Source organism: Lissotriton helveticus, chromosome 8 (genome assembly GCF_964261635.1).
Source record: "Lissotriton helveticus chromosome 8, aLisHel1.1, whole genome shotgun sequence".
Lineage (NCBI taxonomy): Eukaryota > Metazoa > Chordata > Amphibia > Caudata > Salamandridae > Lissotriton > Lissotriton helveticus.
In genome coordinates this window covers 1,202,952,266-1,202,968,552 of record NC_136069.1, presented here as the reverse complement: position 1 = coordinate 1,202,968,552, position 16,287 = coordinate 1,202,952,266, and positions in this window count along the sequence as shown.

Sequence of the window (16,287 nt, the reverse complement as noted above, 5' to 3'; positions counted from 1 at the left end):
ATCAAATGCCTTAAAGCCGACAAGGGAGGCGAATTAGTAATTGTCAACTCTAGCATGTACACAGCTAAAATTAATGAACACGTCTCCGACTCGAACACCTATATGCAGCTTGCAGGTAACCCGACAAGTGAATTCAAAAAAGAGCTCCTGAAAATCCTTGAGAAAGCAAATCAAGACGGTATCATCGATGATAGAACTAAAAAATTCCTTACCGTTGACCATCCACGAAGCCCAACCATCTCGATGCTCCCAAAAATCCACAAAGACACCGTGGACCCACCATTTAGACCAATAGTTTCCACTAGAGGCTCTATCCACGAGCCCGTGGGAAAGTTCCTTGATCGTTACTTGCAACCTTTGGTACAACGACAACAAAGTTACATAAAAGACACAACGGATTTCATCATCAAACTATCTGAGCTAGCACCTACTAATGATGAACAACTTATCCTATGCACAGCAGACATCAGAAGCTTGTACACATCGATTCCACACGGTGGCGGCATTGAGGCCGTAGAAAAAGCTATCTTGAACAGTGACATTCCTATAGATTTACAGACATTCCTCATGGAACTTATGGTTTACACGCTTTTTCACAGTTATTTCTTCCATGATCAGAAGTGGTACGCCCAGTTGTCCGGCATGTCAATGGGCAATTGCGCAGCGCCGACGTATGCCAACCTGTATATGGCTGAATTTGAAAATTCATTCATCTACGATCAGAGCCTTTGGAGAGACCACATTAAGTTCTATGCACGGTACATAGATGACCTGTTCTTCATCTGGGATGATACTAGAGACAAATTGGAAACTGCCCTTATTGAACTTAACACCAGAGATGAAAGAATCCATTTAACATGGCAAATAAGTGACCACATTATAAACTTCCTGGACGTATCTATCGAACTAACAGAAGGAAGTATAAAGACGGATCTATTCAGAAAAAAAACAGACCGCAACAATACTTTACACTATTCAAGCTTCCACCAGAATGCATTGAAAAATCACCTTCCATACAGCCAAATGTTAAGGATAAAACGAATAACATCCGAAACTGAAACTTACAACAAACGCATTGACGAAATGGGCATGAGATTTGCAGATAGAGGGTACCCTCAAGAAATCATCAGCAAGGCCAAAACAAGAGCCAACATGATTACACGGAAAGATGCCTTATCAAGAACCAATGAAAAAGAAGAGAATCGAATGGTAGTAGTCTCCCAACACTCCACTCAAAGTACACGCTTCAAGAAAATTATAAAAAAACATTGGCGCATCCTAACTATGGAGCCTGATTTTAAAGGTCTGTTCGACAACCAACCGATCTTTGCATACACCAGATCATCCAACCTTAAAGAACTACTGTCCAGAGAGTCCAAACCATCGATCAAACACAATGGGACCCGTCCCTGCCATAACTGCAACAATTGCAACAACATCATCACAGGAAGCCAAATCAGTCACCCCATGAAAGGGCATAACATCAAACTAAAGGTCAATGCCACCTGCGATTCGATCAACTTGATCTACCTTTTGAAGTGCCCATGCGGCAAAACTTATGTCTGAAAAACAGAAAGGAAGATCAAGACCAGGCTCAACGAGCATAAATCTAACATAAGAACTAAAAATGAACATTCAAGCGTAGCCATACATTTCAACGAAGCAAGGCACAATATAGCCCAACTTAAATTTTTGGTCCTTGAAATGGTTGATAAAAAAGAAGGAAGAGACAACAATGTCAATCTATTACAAAGAGAGACATTTTGGATTTACCATCTCCAATCATTGAAGCCATTTGGCCTTAATGATCGTATTGAATTCAGTTGCTATCTTTGATAAGCACGTCTGTCACACTGCCCGCTCTTGCGATTTTATGTAATGCACTGACTGTAACTTTATTTTTATACCATCTATATTGTGGCACTAAATGTCTATATTTTTGTTTTCTCTTGCGCACACTGCAATCCATTACCACCTGCCACCTCATTCACCTCCCAACGTCCCACTATTAACCTCCAAGTGCCGACCATTCCAATATGACCGCTAAACTTTTCCTCAGCGCTTAGTCTGTTTTCTATATTGAAACCCCTGGACATTTGGGTCCGCCGAGTTTCCAACCCGCCCCAAACATTTCCCCCGGGTCAGCTCACTCCGTCCCTGGAGTACCCGCAGAACTCCGTTCCTTCGGGACCGTGAACCGTGTTAGACTACATCGTTTTCGTCATCAAGTAAGTTCCACAGTGCTTTCACAGCACTTCGCACACCACCTAACTAACTTACCGCTTACTCGGTTTACAATTCTAACAGCCCACTCCTTTCATTTCCCGACAGCTTCCCTCGACAATTCCTGACACTCGAACTACACATGGTATGTGCTACATGTTTTCTTTGCACTTTGATTGTGTGCTTTAAAGTTATTTCCACAGTAGTGCGATCTCATTAACGTTTCATCTGAGAATCAAGATAATGCATTGAATATCATTTGTTAGTTAGCAGGCTTGCTAGCATTTTTTAAGTCTGTTACTTTCACCAACAGAGCTCCTGGAAAAAGGGCAAAGCCCGAAATGCATTGGAGCAGTTGTACCAACAGGAAGAATGATGTTTAAACAATTATGAACTAACATTGATCAAATGATTTCATCTTCTAAATAAAATCACGTGAATTGAACAAATTATGGTTTAAGATATTTGGAGTCAGTCTAATTTAGACGAACCACTACGGAGTGCGTATCTAACAGGGACGCATCAACATTCGTTTTTGCGCTATTCACTCTTAATATTATAGTGAGCCACACAGCACAATGTATCACATTTATTTTCTGTTACCACCTCAAACACTGATATTACAGTAAAGATTTTTTTAGAATAGTTGCAATGTATCCAAAAATGTTTTATGAAAGCAGTTGAAACACTGATATTATAGTAAACAAGTTTTAAAAATAGTTTCAAGGTATCACAAAATACTTTATGTGAGCACCACAAACCTCGATATTAAAGTAATGAAGTTGTAAAAATAGTAGCCGTGTAGTTTAAAATATTGAACGTGAGGAGCCCAAAAACATTGTAACAACAAACAACAGTAAAGAAGTTGTGAAAATAGTTTCAATATATCACAAAAACTCATTTCACCTCACTGAGAACATGTTTCTTTTCTATTGACAGATCTTATATCTTACAGATGGAAAATTTCACTTACACAGAAAGCATTTCTTTTTGGCATGTAGTGCTGTAGATTTAGATGCTTTTCATAGTCCTGCCATGTCGTGTTGTGTTTGGCCGAGGTAGTAGCTATAAGAAAAAGGTTCTATAAAGTGCCTTGACTTTGATTCAGAATATGAAATTCAAGAATAATTGATAATCCCTGTCAAAAAAGGCAGCAGGTGTGTATATGTGTGGATGATGTGTTGATTGAGTGGAAGATGAAAAAGGTGAAGATTAAGAAAGGCAGCAGACGTGCAAACTACCCACTGCCTTGTAAAGGAAGTGGGTGGTTTTTTTTTTTCAGGCCATTATAGACTTTGAGTCGGATTCCGTAGTGAGAGCCTGAGAAACTGGCACTACATCTAAGGAGGCAAGCAACTGCACAAAGTACATACACTGTGTAGTAGATAGGACACAAGAAATGACGCAAGTGTGCAAATTACCCACTGCCATTCAGGGGTAGTAGTTACCAAGAAAATAAAGTGTCTGCACTTTGAATTTGAATTACTTTTCGAATAATTGATAACCCCAGCCAAGAAAGGCAGCAAGTGTGCAAATTTCCTACTGTCTTCGGCCGGGGTAGTAGCTACAACAAAAAGGCTCAATAAAGGGCTGTGACTTTGAATCAGAATATGAAATTGAAGAGTAATTGATAACCCCAGCCAAGAAAGTCAGCAAGTGTGCAAATTTCTCACTGCTTTGGCCGGGGTAGTTGTTACAACAAAAAGGCTCGATAAAGGGCCTGCACTTTGAATACTGATATGCAATAGAAGAATAGTTGATAACCGCAGGCAAGAAAGGCAGCAAGTAGGTGTGTGTATGTGTAGATGATGTGTTGATTGGTTGGAAGAAGAATAATGTAAAAAATAAGAAAGGCTGCAAGTGTGCAAATTACCCACTGCCTTTAGCCGGGGAAGTAGTTACAACAAAAAGGCTCGATAAAGGGACATGAGTTTGAATCAGAATATGAAATTGAACAATAATTGATAACCCCAGCCAAGAAAGGCAACAAGTGTGCACATTTCTCACTGCCTTTGGCCGGGGTCAGAAGCTACAACAAAAAGGATCGATAAAGGGCCATTACTTTGAATCAGAATATGAAATTGAACAATAATTGATAACCCCTGCGAAGAAAGGCAGCAAGTGAGCACATTTTCCACTGCCTTCGGCCGGGGACGTTCCTACAACAAAAAGGCTCGATAAAGGACCTTGACTTTGAATCAGAATATGAAATTGAAGAGTAATTGATAACCCCAGACAAGAAAGGCAGCAAGTAAGTGTGTGTATGTGTGCATGATGTGTTCATTGAATGGAAGATGAATAAGGTAAAAAGTAAGAAAGGCTGCAGACGCGCAAAGTAACCACTGCCTTATCAGGGAAGTAGAAGATCTTTGGATACCCAGCTCATTACACAGACTGTGCATCACAAGAAAGGATGCAAGTGTGGAAATTACCGACTGCTATTCACAGGAAGTAGTTACCAAGAAGGTTGAATAAAGGGCCTGCACTTTGAATTTGTATTACAACAAGAATAATTGATAACCCCAGCCAAGAAAGGCAGCAAGTCTGCAAATTTCCTACTGCCATCGGCCCGGGTAGTAGCTACAACAAAAAGACTCAATAAAGGGACTTGACTTTGAATCAGAATATGAAATTCAAGAATAGTTGATAACCCCAGCCAAGAAAGGCAGCAAGTGTGCAAAGTTCTCACTGCCGTTGGCTGGGGTAGTTGTTACAACAAAAAGGCTCGATAAAGGGCTTGCATTTGTATACGGATATGAAATAGAAGAATAGTTGATAACCATAGCCAAGAAAGGCAGCAAGTAGGTGTGTGTATGTGTAGATGATGTGTTGAGTGAGTGGAAGATGAATAATGTAAAAAATAAGAAAGGCTGCAAGTGTGAAAATTACCCAGTGCCTTTAGCCGGGGAAGTAGTTACAACAAAAAGGCTCGATAAAGGGCCTGCACTTTGAATAGACATATGAAATTGAACAATAATTTATAACCCCAGCCAAGAAAGGCAGCAAGTACGGAACTTTCCCACTGCCTTCGGCCGGGCACATTGCTACAACAAAAAGGCTCGCTAAAGGGCCTTGACTTTGAATCAGAATATGAAATTGAGGAGTGATTGATAACCCCAGCCAAGAAAGGCAGCAAGTAAGTGTGTATATGTGTGGATGATGTGTTCCTTGAATGGAAGATGGATAAGGTAAAAAGTAAGAAAGGCTGCAGACGCGCAAAGTAACCACTACCTTATCAGGGAAGTAGATCTTTGGATACCCAGCTCATTACACAAACTGTGCGTCGCAAGAAAGGATGCAAGTGTGGAAATTACCGACTGCTATTCACGTGAAGTAGTTACCAAGAAGGTTGAATAAAGGGCCTGCACTTTGAATTTGTATTACAACAAGAATAATTGATAACCCCAGCCAAGAAAGGCAGCAAGTGTGCACATTTTCTACTGCCTACAGACGGGGTCGTAGCTGCAACAAAAAGGCTTGATAAAAGGCCTTGAATTTGAATTAGAATATGAAATTCAAGAATAAATGATAAGCCCAGCCAAGAAAGGCAGCAAGTGTGCAAATTTCTCACTGACTTTGGCCGGTGTAGTTGTTAAAACAAAAAGGCTCGATAACGGGCCTGCACTTTCAACATGGATATGAAATAGAAGAATAGTTGATAACCATAGCCAAGATAGGCAGCAAGTAGGTGTGTGTATGTGTACATGATGTGTTGATTGAGTGGAAGATGAATAATATCAAAAATAAGAAAGGCTGCAAGTGTGCAAATTACCCACTGCATACTGCCGGGGTAGTATCTACATGAAAAAGGCTCAATAAAGGGCCTTGACTTTGAATCAGAATATGAAATTGAAGAGTACTTGATAACACCAGCCAAGAAAGGCAGCAAGTAAGTGTGTAATTGTGTGGATGATGTATTCATTGAATGGAAGATTAATAAGGTAAAAAGTAAGAAAGGCTGCAGAAGCGCAAAGTAACCACTGCCTTATCAGGGAAGTAGTTGTTTGGATACCCAGCTCATTACACAGACTGTGCGTCACAAGAAAGCATGCAAGTGTGGAAAATATCCACTGCCATTCATGGGAATTAGTTACCAAGAATGCTGAATAAAGGGCCTGCATTTTGAATTTGAATTGCTTGAAGAATAATTCATAACTTCAGCCAAGAAAGGCAGCAAGTTTGCAAATGTCCCATTGCCTTCGGCCGGGGTAGTAGCTACAACAGAAATTCTCGATAAAGGGATTGCATTTTGAACACGGATATGAAATAGAAGAATAGTTGATAACTATAGCCAAGAAAGGCAGCAAGTAGGTGTGCATACGTGTAGATGATGCGTTGATTGAGTGGAAGATGAATAATGTAAAAAATAAGAAAGGATGAAAGTGCGCAAATTACCCACTGCCATTCACGGGTAGTAGTTACCAAGAAGGCTCAATAAAGGGCCTGCACTTTGAATTAGAATAACAAACAGAAGAATTGATAATCATAGCCCATACTGGCTGTTTTTTAATATTGGTACACTTTTGTTAAGCTTTTCGTTGTACATGAATGGCAGGAAGTGTGCTAAATACCCACTGCCATTCACGGGTAATAGTTACCAAGAAGGCTCAAAAAAGGGCCTGCACTTTGAATTTGTATTAAAGGAAGAATAATTGATAACCCCAGCCAAGATAGGCAGCAAGGGTGCAAATTTCCCTCTGCCTTTGGCCGGGGTAGTAGATACAACAAAGAGGCTTGATAAAGGGCCTTGACTTTGAATCAGAATATGAAATTGAACAATAATTGATAACCCCAGCCAAGAAAGGCAGCAAGTGTGCAAATTTCCCACAGCCTTCGGCCGGGGTAGTAGCTACAACAAAAAGGCTCGATAAAGGGCCTGCACTTTGAACAGGAATATGAAATTGAACAATAATTGATAACCCCTGTCAAAAGAGGCAGCAAGTAGATGTGTGTATGTGTGGACGATGTGTTGATTGAGTGGAAGATGAATAATGTAAAAAATAAGAAAGGCTGCAAGTGGGCAAATTACCCACTGCCTTTAGCCGGGGAAGTAGTTACCACAAAAAGGCTCAATAAAGGGCCTTGACTTTGAATCAGAATATGAAATTGAACAATAATTGATAACCACAGCCAAGAAAGGCAGCAAGTGTGCAAGTTTCCCAGTGCCTTCGGCCGGGGTAGTTGTTACATCAAAAAAGGCTCGATAAATGTCTAATGACTAATGTTGAGGATAGCGATGCTCCTGTTTCCTGTTTTTTATGAGGTTGAAAGACTGTTTCACGCAACACAAACGTTCATTGCAATAAATGCATAGAAATTTAAGTTTACCAAAATCAAGATCAATATATGAGTATGCACTGCTTGCCGAAGATGCTGTGTTGCAGCTCAAGCAAAGTTGTTGGGGTGCAAGTGTAGGGGGTCAAGGTGGGACTGAGAATGTAGAAATGAAAATTCACTGAAATGATTACTACATGCTACAGAGAGAGTTGCTATGGCATTTCTACAGCACACCCATGATCTCTTTTACACAGCTTGGAGATTATTTGGGAATTAAGAGGCCTGACACACATGCTGCATAGAACTTTCTAGCACTACATGTTCTAAAGCCTTTCTCACTCCATGAGTACATGTATTCCCGTATTTTTTAACACATCAACCAAGCAAATTATTCTGCCACAATTTTCTGAAATGAATACTAACTCACAGTGTGATCTTAGACACATGACAGTATCCCTTGCAATTCAGTAAAATGATTACTACAGTGAAAGGGGGTCTTGCTGTGAGTACTTTTTCAGGGTTTAGAAAACTACACTAGTATTCACCCAGGGTAGGGGGTATAGCAAGATGTGTTCTTTCAGACTTTAAGACACAGCAGCAGTGTTCGGGCACTGTAGGAGATCATGCAGGGAGTGCTGTTTCACGATTTAGGGCAGTGCAGTGGTGTTTCAACATTATAGGGTCATTCGCTCAGGATGGTGATTCTGGATTTAAAGCAGTGCAGTAGTGTTGAAAGAGTTTAGCAGGTTTTGCTACGGATGATGTTTCAGGGTTTAGGACAGTGCAATGGTGTTCAGGCAGTATTAGGGGCAAGGTAGGACTGAGAATGTAGAAATGAAAATTCACTGAAATGATTACTACATGCTACAGAGAGAGTTGCTATGGCATTTCTACAGCACACCCAAGATCTTTATTACACAACATGGAGACTATATGGAAATTAAGAGGCCTGACACACATGCTGCATAAGACTTCCTAACACTACATGTCCTAAAGCCTGACTCACTTCATGAGTACATGTTTTCCCATATTTTTAAACACATCAACTAAGCAAATTATTCTGCCACAATCTTCTGAAATGAATACTGACTCACACTGTGATCTTAGACACATGACAGTATCCCTTGCAATTCAGTAAAATGATTAATACAGTGAAGGAGGGTCTTGCTGGGAGTGCTGTTTCAGGGTTTAGAAAACTATACTAGTATTCACCCAGTGTAGGGGGTAAAGCAAGAGGTGTTCTTTCAGACTTTAAGGCACAGCAGCAGTGTTCGGGCACTGTAGGAGATCATGCAGGGAGAGCTGTTTCTGGATTTAGAGCAGTGCAGTGGTGTTTCAACATTACAAGGGCATTCGCTGAGGATGGTGATTCTGGATTTAAAGCAGTGCAGTAGTGTTGAACGAGTTTAGCAGGTTTTGCTAGGGATGGTGTTTCAGGGTTTAAGACAGTGCAGTGCTGTTCAGGCAGTGTAGGGGGTCAAGGTGGGACTGAGAATGTAGAAATGAAAATTCACTGAAATGATTACTATATGCTGAAGAGAGAGTTGCTATGGCATTTCTACAGCACACCCAGGATCTTTATTACACAGCATGGAGACTATTTGGGAATGAAGAGGCCTGACACACATGCTACATAGGAATTTCTAGCACTACATGTCCTAAAGCCTAACTCACTCCATGAGTACATGTATTCCCATATTTTTAAACACATCAACTAAGCAAAATATTCTGCCACATGCTACTGAAAGATGTTCTATGGCATTTGTGCAGCACACCCATAATGTTTACTAGACTGCAAGGAGACTATCTGAGAATTCTAACCCTGATATACAAGTGTGTAAGTGGTTAGACCACTTCATGTACACACTCTACATTTTTAACAACAGAACTCTACTGCATAACAATATCTCCTCAAAAACATTAATACACCAAATGCTATTATGACAATGTTTTTCCCACAGCAGACAAATTCAGATTCAGACTCTATGCAAATAAACTCCTGCTTCCACATTAGGACACATTTTTCTTATTAACTTAAAGTGCACAACATAGATCCCCTTACAAATTAACAACTCAATGGAAAATCCCCTACCAGACTTCGCCATACTGCCCATTTTGCACGACTAAAATAGAATAAATGGCATATATCTTGTTGGCTTGTCTACTGTATCGATCACCAAGGAATTGTTGGCTCAAACCACTATGTAGAGAATTGGGCACCAGACAACATTCGCTGGCATTGCGTATTTTTAAAACTGACACTCGTGTATTGTATGTATGCGGTCTATCAACGTTTGTAAAATGGGCTTGGTCCATTAGAACAACAAAGGCTAAAAGAAATTGTTTAATATACCATTTTTATACTTTGATGTAATTAGTTCTTAAATTATTATCCCTAGGTAGCATTGTTGAATAAATATGTGTACCGTTTCGAAAATCTATGAAAAATGTGGTTGTTAAATTAATTATGTCATGGTGTTCTATTAGAATTGTAATTATATTTATGCTTTTAGGATATGTTTTTATCAAAATAAAGCCTTTCATTCATTCATTCATTCATTCAAAATTAACAACTCACCTTTAAAAATGCTTTTGTAGTTTTAGAACAGTGTCAATCAAACAATAGTTTTTCTAAAGCAAAATCTCTCAATTGTGCACCAGTCACTAGAACCATAGAATGACATAGCTTCCCTCTCATTTTACACACATATTCTTGTAGATAACCACTGAAATATCTTCCCACATGAATTCAAATCCAAACTAACATTTTAGTTGGTTCTACATTGCAACACTTTCAATCTCACATAATATTCAACCTTCCCCCACTGCTCTCTCTGCCTGTTACCATGGTAACACTCCATAGAACACCTAACTGAACACACAGGTGAAAAGTTCATCTGCAAACCAAACCAGCAAGGGTGTTTGATTTTTCAATACACCAGCGTATCCTGTGCAATGTTCCTTTCAATTACTTTTTCTCAACCATTAGCATTTCTCCTTAACCGCATCAGCGCTAGCGGTTTTCCCGCTGTGCGCTGATGTTTTGTAAATACCGCGTTACATGACAAACTCAGCTAGTCATGAGCGTACGAGAGGTGTACCTCATGACGAGCTGAGCTCGTCATCAGCGTGGAAGGGGTTAAAAAAAATAGTAGCATGCACCCTAGCTTTCATTGTTGAATTTTCAGATACCACCAATCATTTCTTTTTTTTCAAGTGCACTGAATCTCATCCACATTTTTTTCTAAACACCTACTTTTCAAACTGCCATTTCATTTCCAGAGCCCATCTGAGTACAACCAGATCTCCCTTCAAGATGCTTAGAGTGTGGATTGTATGACACAGCTATATTTTCTGGAGTCAAAGGTATGCAGTAAATAGATGCTTTTTCAACCTTGATTTACCAAATGTGGATATTATATGGATTGGCCAGAGAGGATTAAGATGTCACCAATTAATGCCATTGGTAAAATCCTTTTTCCATCTCCCACACCCTGACCTCATAATTGTGCACTGTGGTGGCAATGACCTAGGCACTTTGACTGGGGTAGGTCTGGAAATGCTTTTAAAGGACACCTTTCGGCAATTGATGTCACTTTTTCCACAAACTACCTTTGTATATTCTAATATATGCCAAAGGCAAAAATGGAACTGTTCCAACCAATAGTGTCCAGAGATTGAGAAAGCAAGGAAGCATGTGAATAAGCCTGTTTCTGCTTTCCTCAGAGACTATGGTATGGGTTCTATATACCACAACAACTTGCGTTACAACATGCAAGGCATTTATAGAGGAGACGGTGTAGATTTCACAGATGAGGGAAACAGAGTCTTCCTCTTGAACTTTAGACTCTGCATCGGTACCTACTTGTAGGTACAAAAAACACTCAATGAATACAACGGCTCTTTTTAGAGGTAAACAACATCTAAACACTCAAACTTGTTATTTAACTGTATTTTTTTGGTTTGTTTTTTTCTGACATGCGCGCGCCTCGCGATTTTCTTCTTTTTAAATGTGTTTTTTGCCCTTCGGGGACTTTCAGGGACCCCCTGAGAAGGCCTAGGGGGTCAGGGAGTCTCTACCCTGCCCCCTTTTCATGTTCCCCACTTTTGTTTTTGACTCACTAATGCCTCGAGGGTGTGTGCAACGTGCGCGCACCTTGCGATTATATTGTTTTTAAAAAAATGGTTTTTTTGCCCTTCGGGGTCCTTCAGGAACCCCTGATAAGGCCTAGGGGGTCAGGAAGTGTCTACCCTGCCCCCTTTTCATGTTCTCCACTTTTGTTTTTGACTCACTTCTGCCTCAAGGGTGTGTGCAACGTGCGCGCACCTCGGGATTTAAAAAAAAATAATAATAACATTTGTGCACTTCGGGGTCCTTCAGGGACCCCCTGAGAAGGCCTAGGGGGACATGGAGACTCTACCCGGCCCCCTTTTCATGTTCTCCACTTTTGTTTTTCACTCTCTTCTGCCTCGGGGTGCATGCAACGTGCGCGCACCCTGCGATTTTTAAAAAATAGATTTTTTTTTTGGGGCCTTCGGGGTCCTTCGGGGACCCCCTGAGAAGGCCTAGGGGGTCAGGGAGTCTCTACCCTGCCCCCTTTTCAAGTTCAATGGCGGCCAACACTTCCTGGTTTCCTGGTCTAACAGCAAATCAGAATTCCGCTCGCGCATACCCGATTCGCGCACGGTGCGCGCACCGAGCATGCTTCTAGAAATATATATTTTTTCCTTTTCATTTTCTGCGAATCAGACTCTACCATTTTGCCAAATTTCTTGTAATTCCGTTCAGCCATTCGGGCTTTAGCCGTGTCTAATCGTCCTATGGAAAATAACATGGGGAAAACACGTTTTGGGACCCCCCTTTATTCTCAGCCCTCACTTGACGAATCCTCCCAAAACTTTCAGGGCCTTTAGCCAGGGCTACAGCCCGAACGGCTGAATGGAATTACACCAAATTTGGCTGAGAGGTAGAGTTCGGTTCGCAGATCACCCTTTTAAATGGTGTAAATCCGTTCAGTAGTACCTGAGAAAATCATAGATATGTTAATAGGTGCTTACCGTACGCATACAGTACACATACCTTTCCAAGTACGAGCTGCATGCTCATTGGCTGTCAACAGTCCAAACCAGGAAGTGTTGGCAGCCATCTTGTGCCTCGGCAGAACCGAGGCACAAGAAAGCAGAAAAACAAACGTGCAGAACGCAAAAAGGGGGCAGGATAGAAACACCCTGACCGTCTAGGCCTGCTCAGGGGGTCCCACAAGGACCCCAATGCCCCCCCCAAAAATAATATTAATTTTTTTTAAATCGCGGGGTTCGCGTACGTACGCGTACCCCGTAAAAAAAAACCCGGTCTGCCTTTCTTTGAAATTAGCCCCTGGGGGGACTAAATCCTGGGGTTATAGTGAAAAAGAAGTGTGAGGGGGCCCCAGTCCCCCCCACACTGCCCTGGGGACTGCCACCACCGGGGCAAAGTAATTATAATAGTGGGGGGGCACACGGGCCCCCCGCAGCCCCGGGGACGGCCACCTCCCCGGGGTTCTAATATGTAAAATAGGGGGGTCTGTCACGGACCCCCCAGACCCGGGTACCATCACCCCCAGGGCTTTTAACAGGTGGGAGGGGGCTTTGCGGCCCCTCTCCTGGAGCATGTGATGGCCAAGGGGACACCACCCCCCAGGGCCGGCTCCTGCAGTGTCCCATGGTACCTACCCCCAGGATACAGCTGTTTGCTATGGTAGGGCGGGAGCCTCGTGGCTCCTGCTCTACCATAACAAACTGCTTTGATTTTTGAAAGAGAGAGCAGGAAACCTGCTCTCTCTTTCAAAAATCAAAGTGTATTGCTTTTCTGCATGGGGAGAAGCATGTTAGCTGCTCCCCAAGCAGAAAAGCAGAATGCGGGGAGCCGGCAGGGACCGCCGGGGGCTTGGGGACATCTCCACGGTTACCCAACGGAGAGGGCAGGCCCTGGGGGATGGGGTCACCGGGGCCATAAGTTGCCCAGGAGGGGGCCACGCGGCCCCCCTTCACCATTGATTTAAAAAAAAAGGCCCTGGGGGATGGGTTCCCCGGGGTCTTAAGGGGGCATAGGAGGGGGGTATGCAGCCCACCTGCATGAAAAAATAAATGTAAATGCTGTCCATGCCCTGGGGGATTGGGGTCCCCAGGGCCAAAAACAAAAGAAAAAAAGGGGGGGCTACACAGCCCCCCTTCTTAAAAGTATTTTTTTTTTTAAACGGAATTAGGAGTAGGCCATGCCCTCTCCCTGCACCAGGGGGCGGGTTTGCAGAGGTGGAACCAATTCCACTTGCATACTGGCAGTCCCTGGGGGCCAACTATCCCACCAGGAGCCTCCAGTATGGGCCAGGGGACTCCCTTGCAGAGAGGTGTAATGAGGCCATGCCCCTTTTTAAACCTTTCTGCAACGTAGCCCCCTGGTGCATACTGGAGGCTCCTGGTGGGTTAGTTGGTCCCCAGGGACCCCCAGTATGCAAGGGGAATTAGTTCCCCCTCTGAAAAAGCACCAGGGGGCTGCATTGTAGAGAGGTGTAAAAAGGGGTGTTGCCTCATTACACCTCTCTGCAACGCAGCCCCCTGGTGCATACTGGAGGTTCCTGGTGGGCTAGTTGGCCCCGAGGGACCCCCAGTATGCAAGGGGAATTAGTTCCCCCTCTGCAAACGCGCCAGGGGGCTGCTTTGCAGAGAGGTGTAAAAAGGGGCGTGGCCTCATTACACCTGTCTGCAACACAGCCTCTTGGCGCATACTGGAGGTTCCTAGTGGGCTAGTTGGCCCCCAGGGACCCCCAATATGCAAGGGGACTTGGGGCCAGATGTAGGAAGCCCTTTACCGGTCGGTAACGGCCGAAAATCGGTATTTTCGGCCGTTACCGTCCGGTATTGAGCATTCTGGATGTAGGAGACAGAAAATTGGAAAAATAACAAATCGGAAAATTTACAGAATCGGTAAATTTACCGATTCGCTACGGGTAGCGAATCGGTAAATTTACCGGTAAATTTACCGAATCGGTAAATTTACCGAATCGGTAAAATTACCGAATCGGTATTTTACCGAATCGGTAAATAAGAAGTGGTAAAAATGGATTTTGAGAAGTAGGGAAGCACTAAAATACCGAATTTGCTTGAAATTCGGTATTTAAGAGTCGGTATTTACCATGGATTGGAATCAGGTGGTAAACAGGTGCAACCTATAAAAATTGACCCAAAATGCAATTCTTCTTGCACAATGGCGGCATTTTATGTCATTGTAAGACGGCTATGGCTACAGGAGGAAGGAGAGAGGGAATGGCTGAGAGAGGAGCAGGTCTACAGAGAGAGGATAACCCTGTTCATGCTCACAGAGGCAGAGATCTTGCAAAGGTACAGGTTGGCCCCAGACACCATCTGGGATCTCATCAGGGACCTCCACCCACTGCTGGAGCACACTACCCCAAGGGCACACGCCATTCCACCCCACGTGCAGGTGCTGTGCAGCCTCCACCTGCTTGCGTCTGGGAGCTACCAGAGCGTGGTTGCTGCGGTAGGTGGGGTGACACAGAGCAGCCTGTCAAGGTTTTTCCACAAATTCCTTGACGCCATGATACACAGGATGGAGCATTACATATCTTTTCCTGCAACCCATGCTGAACTGGTCCAAACAAAAGTAGACTTCTTCCAGATGGCACATTTCCCCAATATAATTGGCTGCATTGATGGCACGCACATTCCCATTTGTCCCCTTGCTGCTACCGAATATATTTACAGGAATAGGAAGTCCACCCACACCATCAATGTGCAGGTGATCTGCAATGCAAAGTTTACCATCACTGACCTTGTGGCAAAATTCCCTGGGAGTACCCACGACTCCTATATATTTCAAAACAGTGGCATCTATGCACGGCTGACTGCAGGGGAATTTGGTGAAGGCTACCTCCTAGGTAAGACACAGTGTGCGACACCTATTACACCTATTGCAATAAGCAGTACATGCATGCATGTGAGTAAATTATTCCCTTTTCATTTTAGGAGACAGTGCATATGCCCTCCGCTCCTTCATACTCACCCCCTACCTCAACCCCTCAACACCCAGCTAAAGGAGATACAACCGGGCACACAAGAGCACACGCAATGTTGTTGAGAGAACATTTGGTATCTGGAAAAACAGGTTTAGATGCTTGCACAAGAGCGGAGGTGCAAGGCAGTATACCCCCATCACCTGCTGTAAGATCATTGCTGCCTGTGCTATGTTGCACAATCTTGCTGTTAAGAGTGGGACTGAGGTGGAGATATCAGACTATGAGGATCATGACGACGACATTGCTGTGCCTGAAAGACAACCTGCTGGAGTGTCAACACCAAGTGATGGCAGATACAGACGTGAGGTAATAACACGCAACTATTTCTGAGTAAATGATGAAACTGAGAGCTATATTGAAAGCACAAGCTTCTGTTTAATTAGATTTTTTCTAGATATGTTAAAGAACAAAAGTGCAACAGTAAGCATTTGACAGCAATGCTCACAGTGAGCAAACACACTCAGACAGGTGTTGAATCCACCCACCGTAGTTGTATATTGTCACTAGGCAGGTTGAAATGGCACAAATGTGCAAATAAAACTTTATTAACTATGATTCAAATGTCCAATGGCAGTAGGCCATAGTTACAACTGTTCATTTTCGGCCACGCTTTGCACTGGCAGGTGTCTGTGGCTCAGCCTGTTCACTGGGCGTTTGGCCTGTAGCCTCACCCTGTTGCCTGCTGCTCCTCCTTGGCTCTACGCCATGGTGGCCA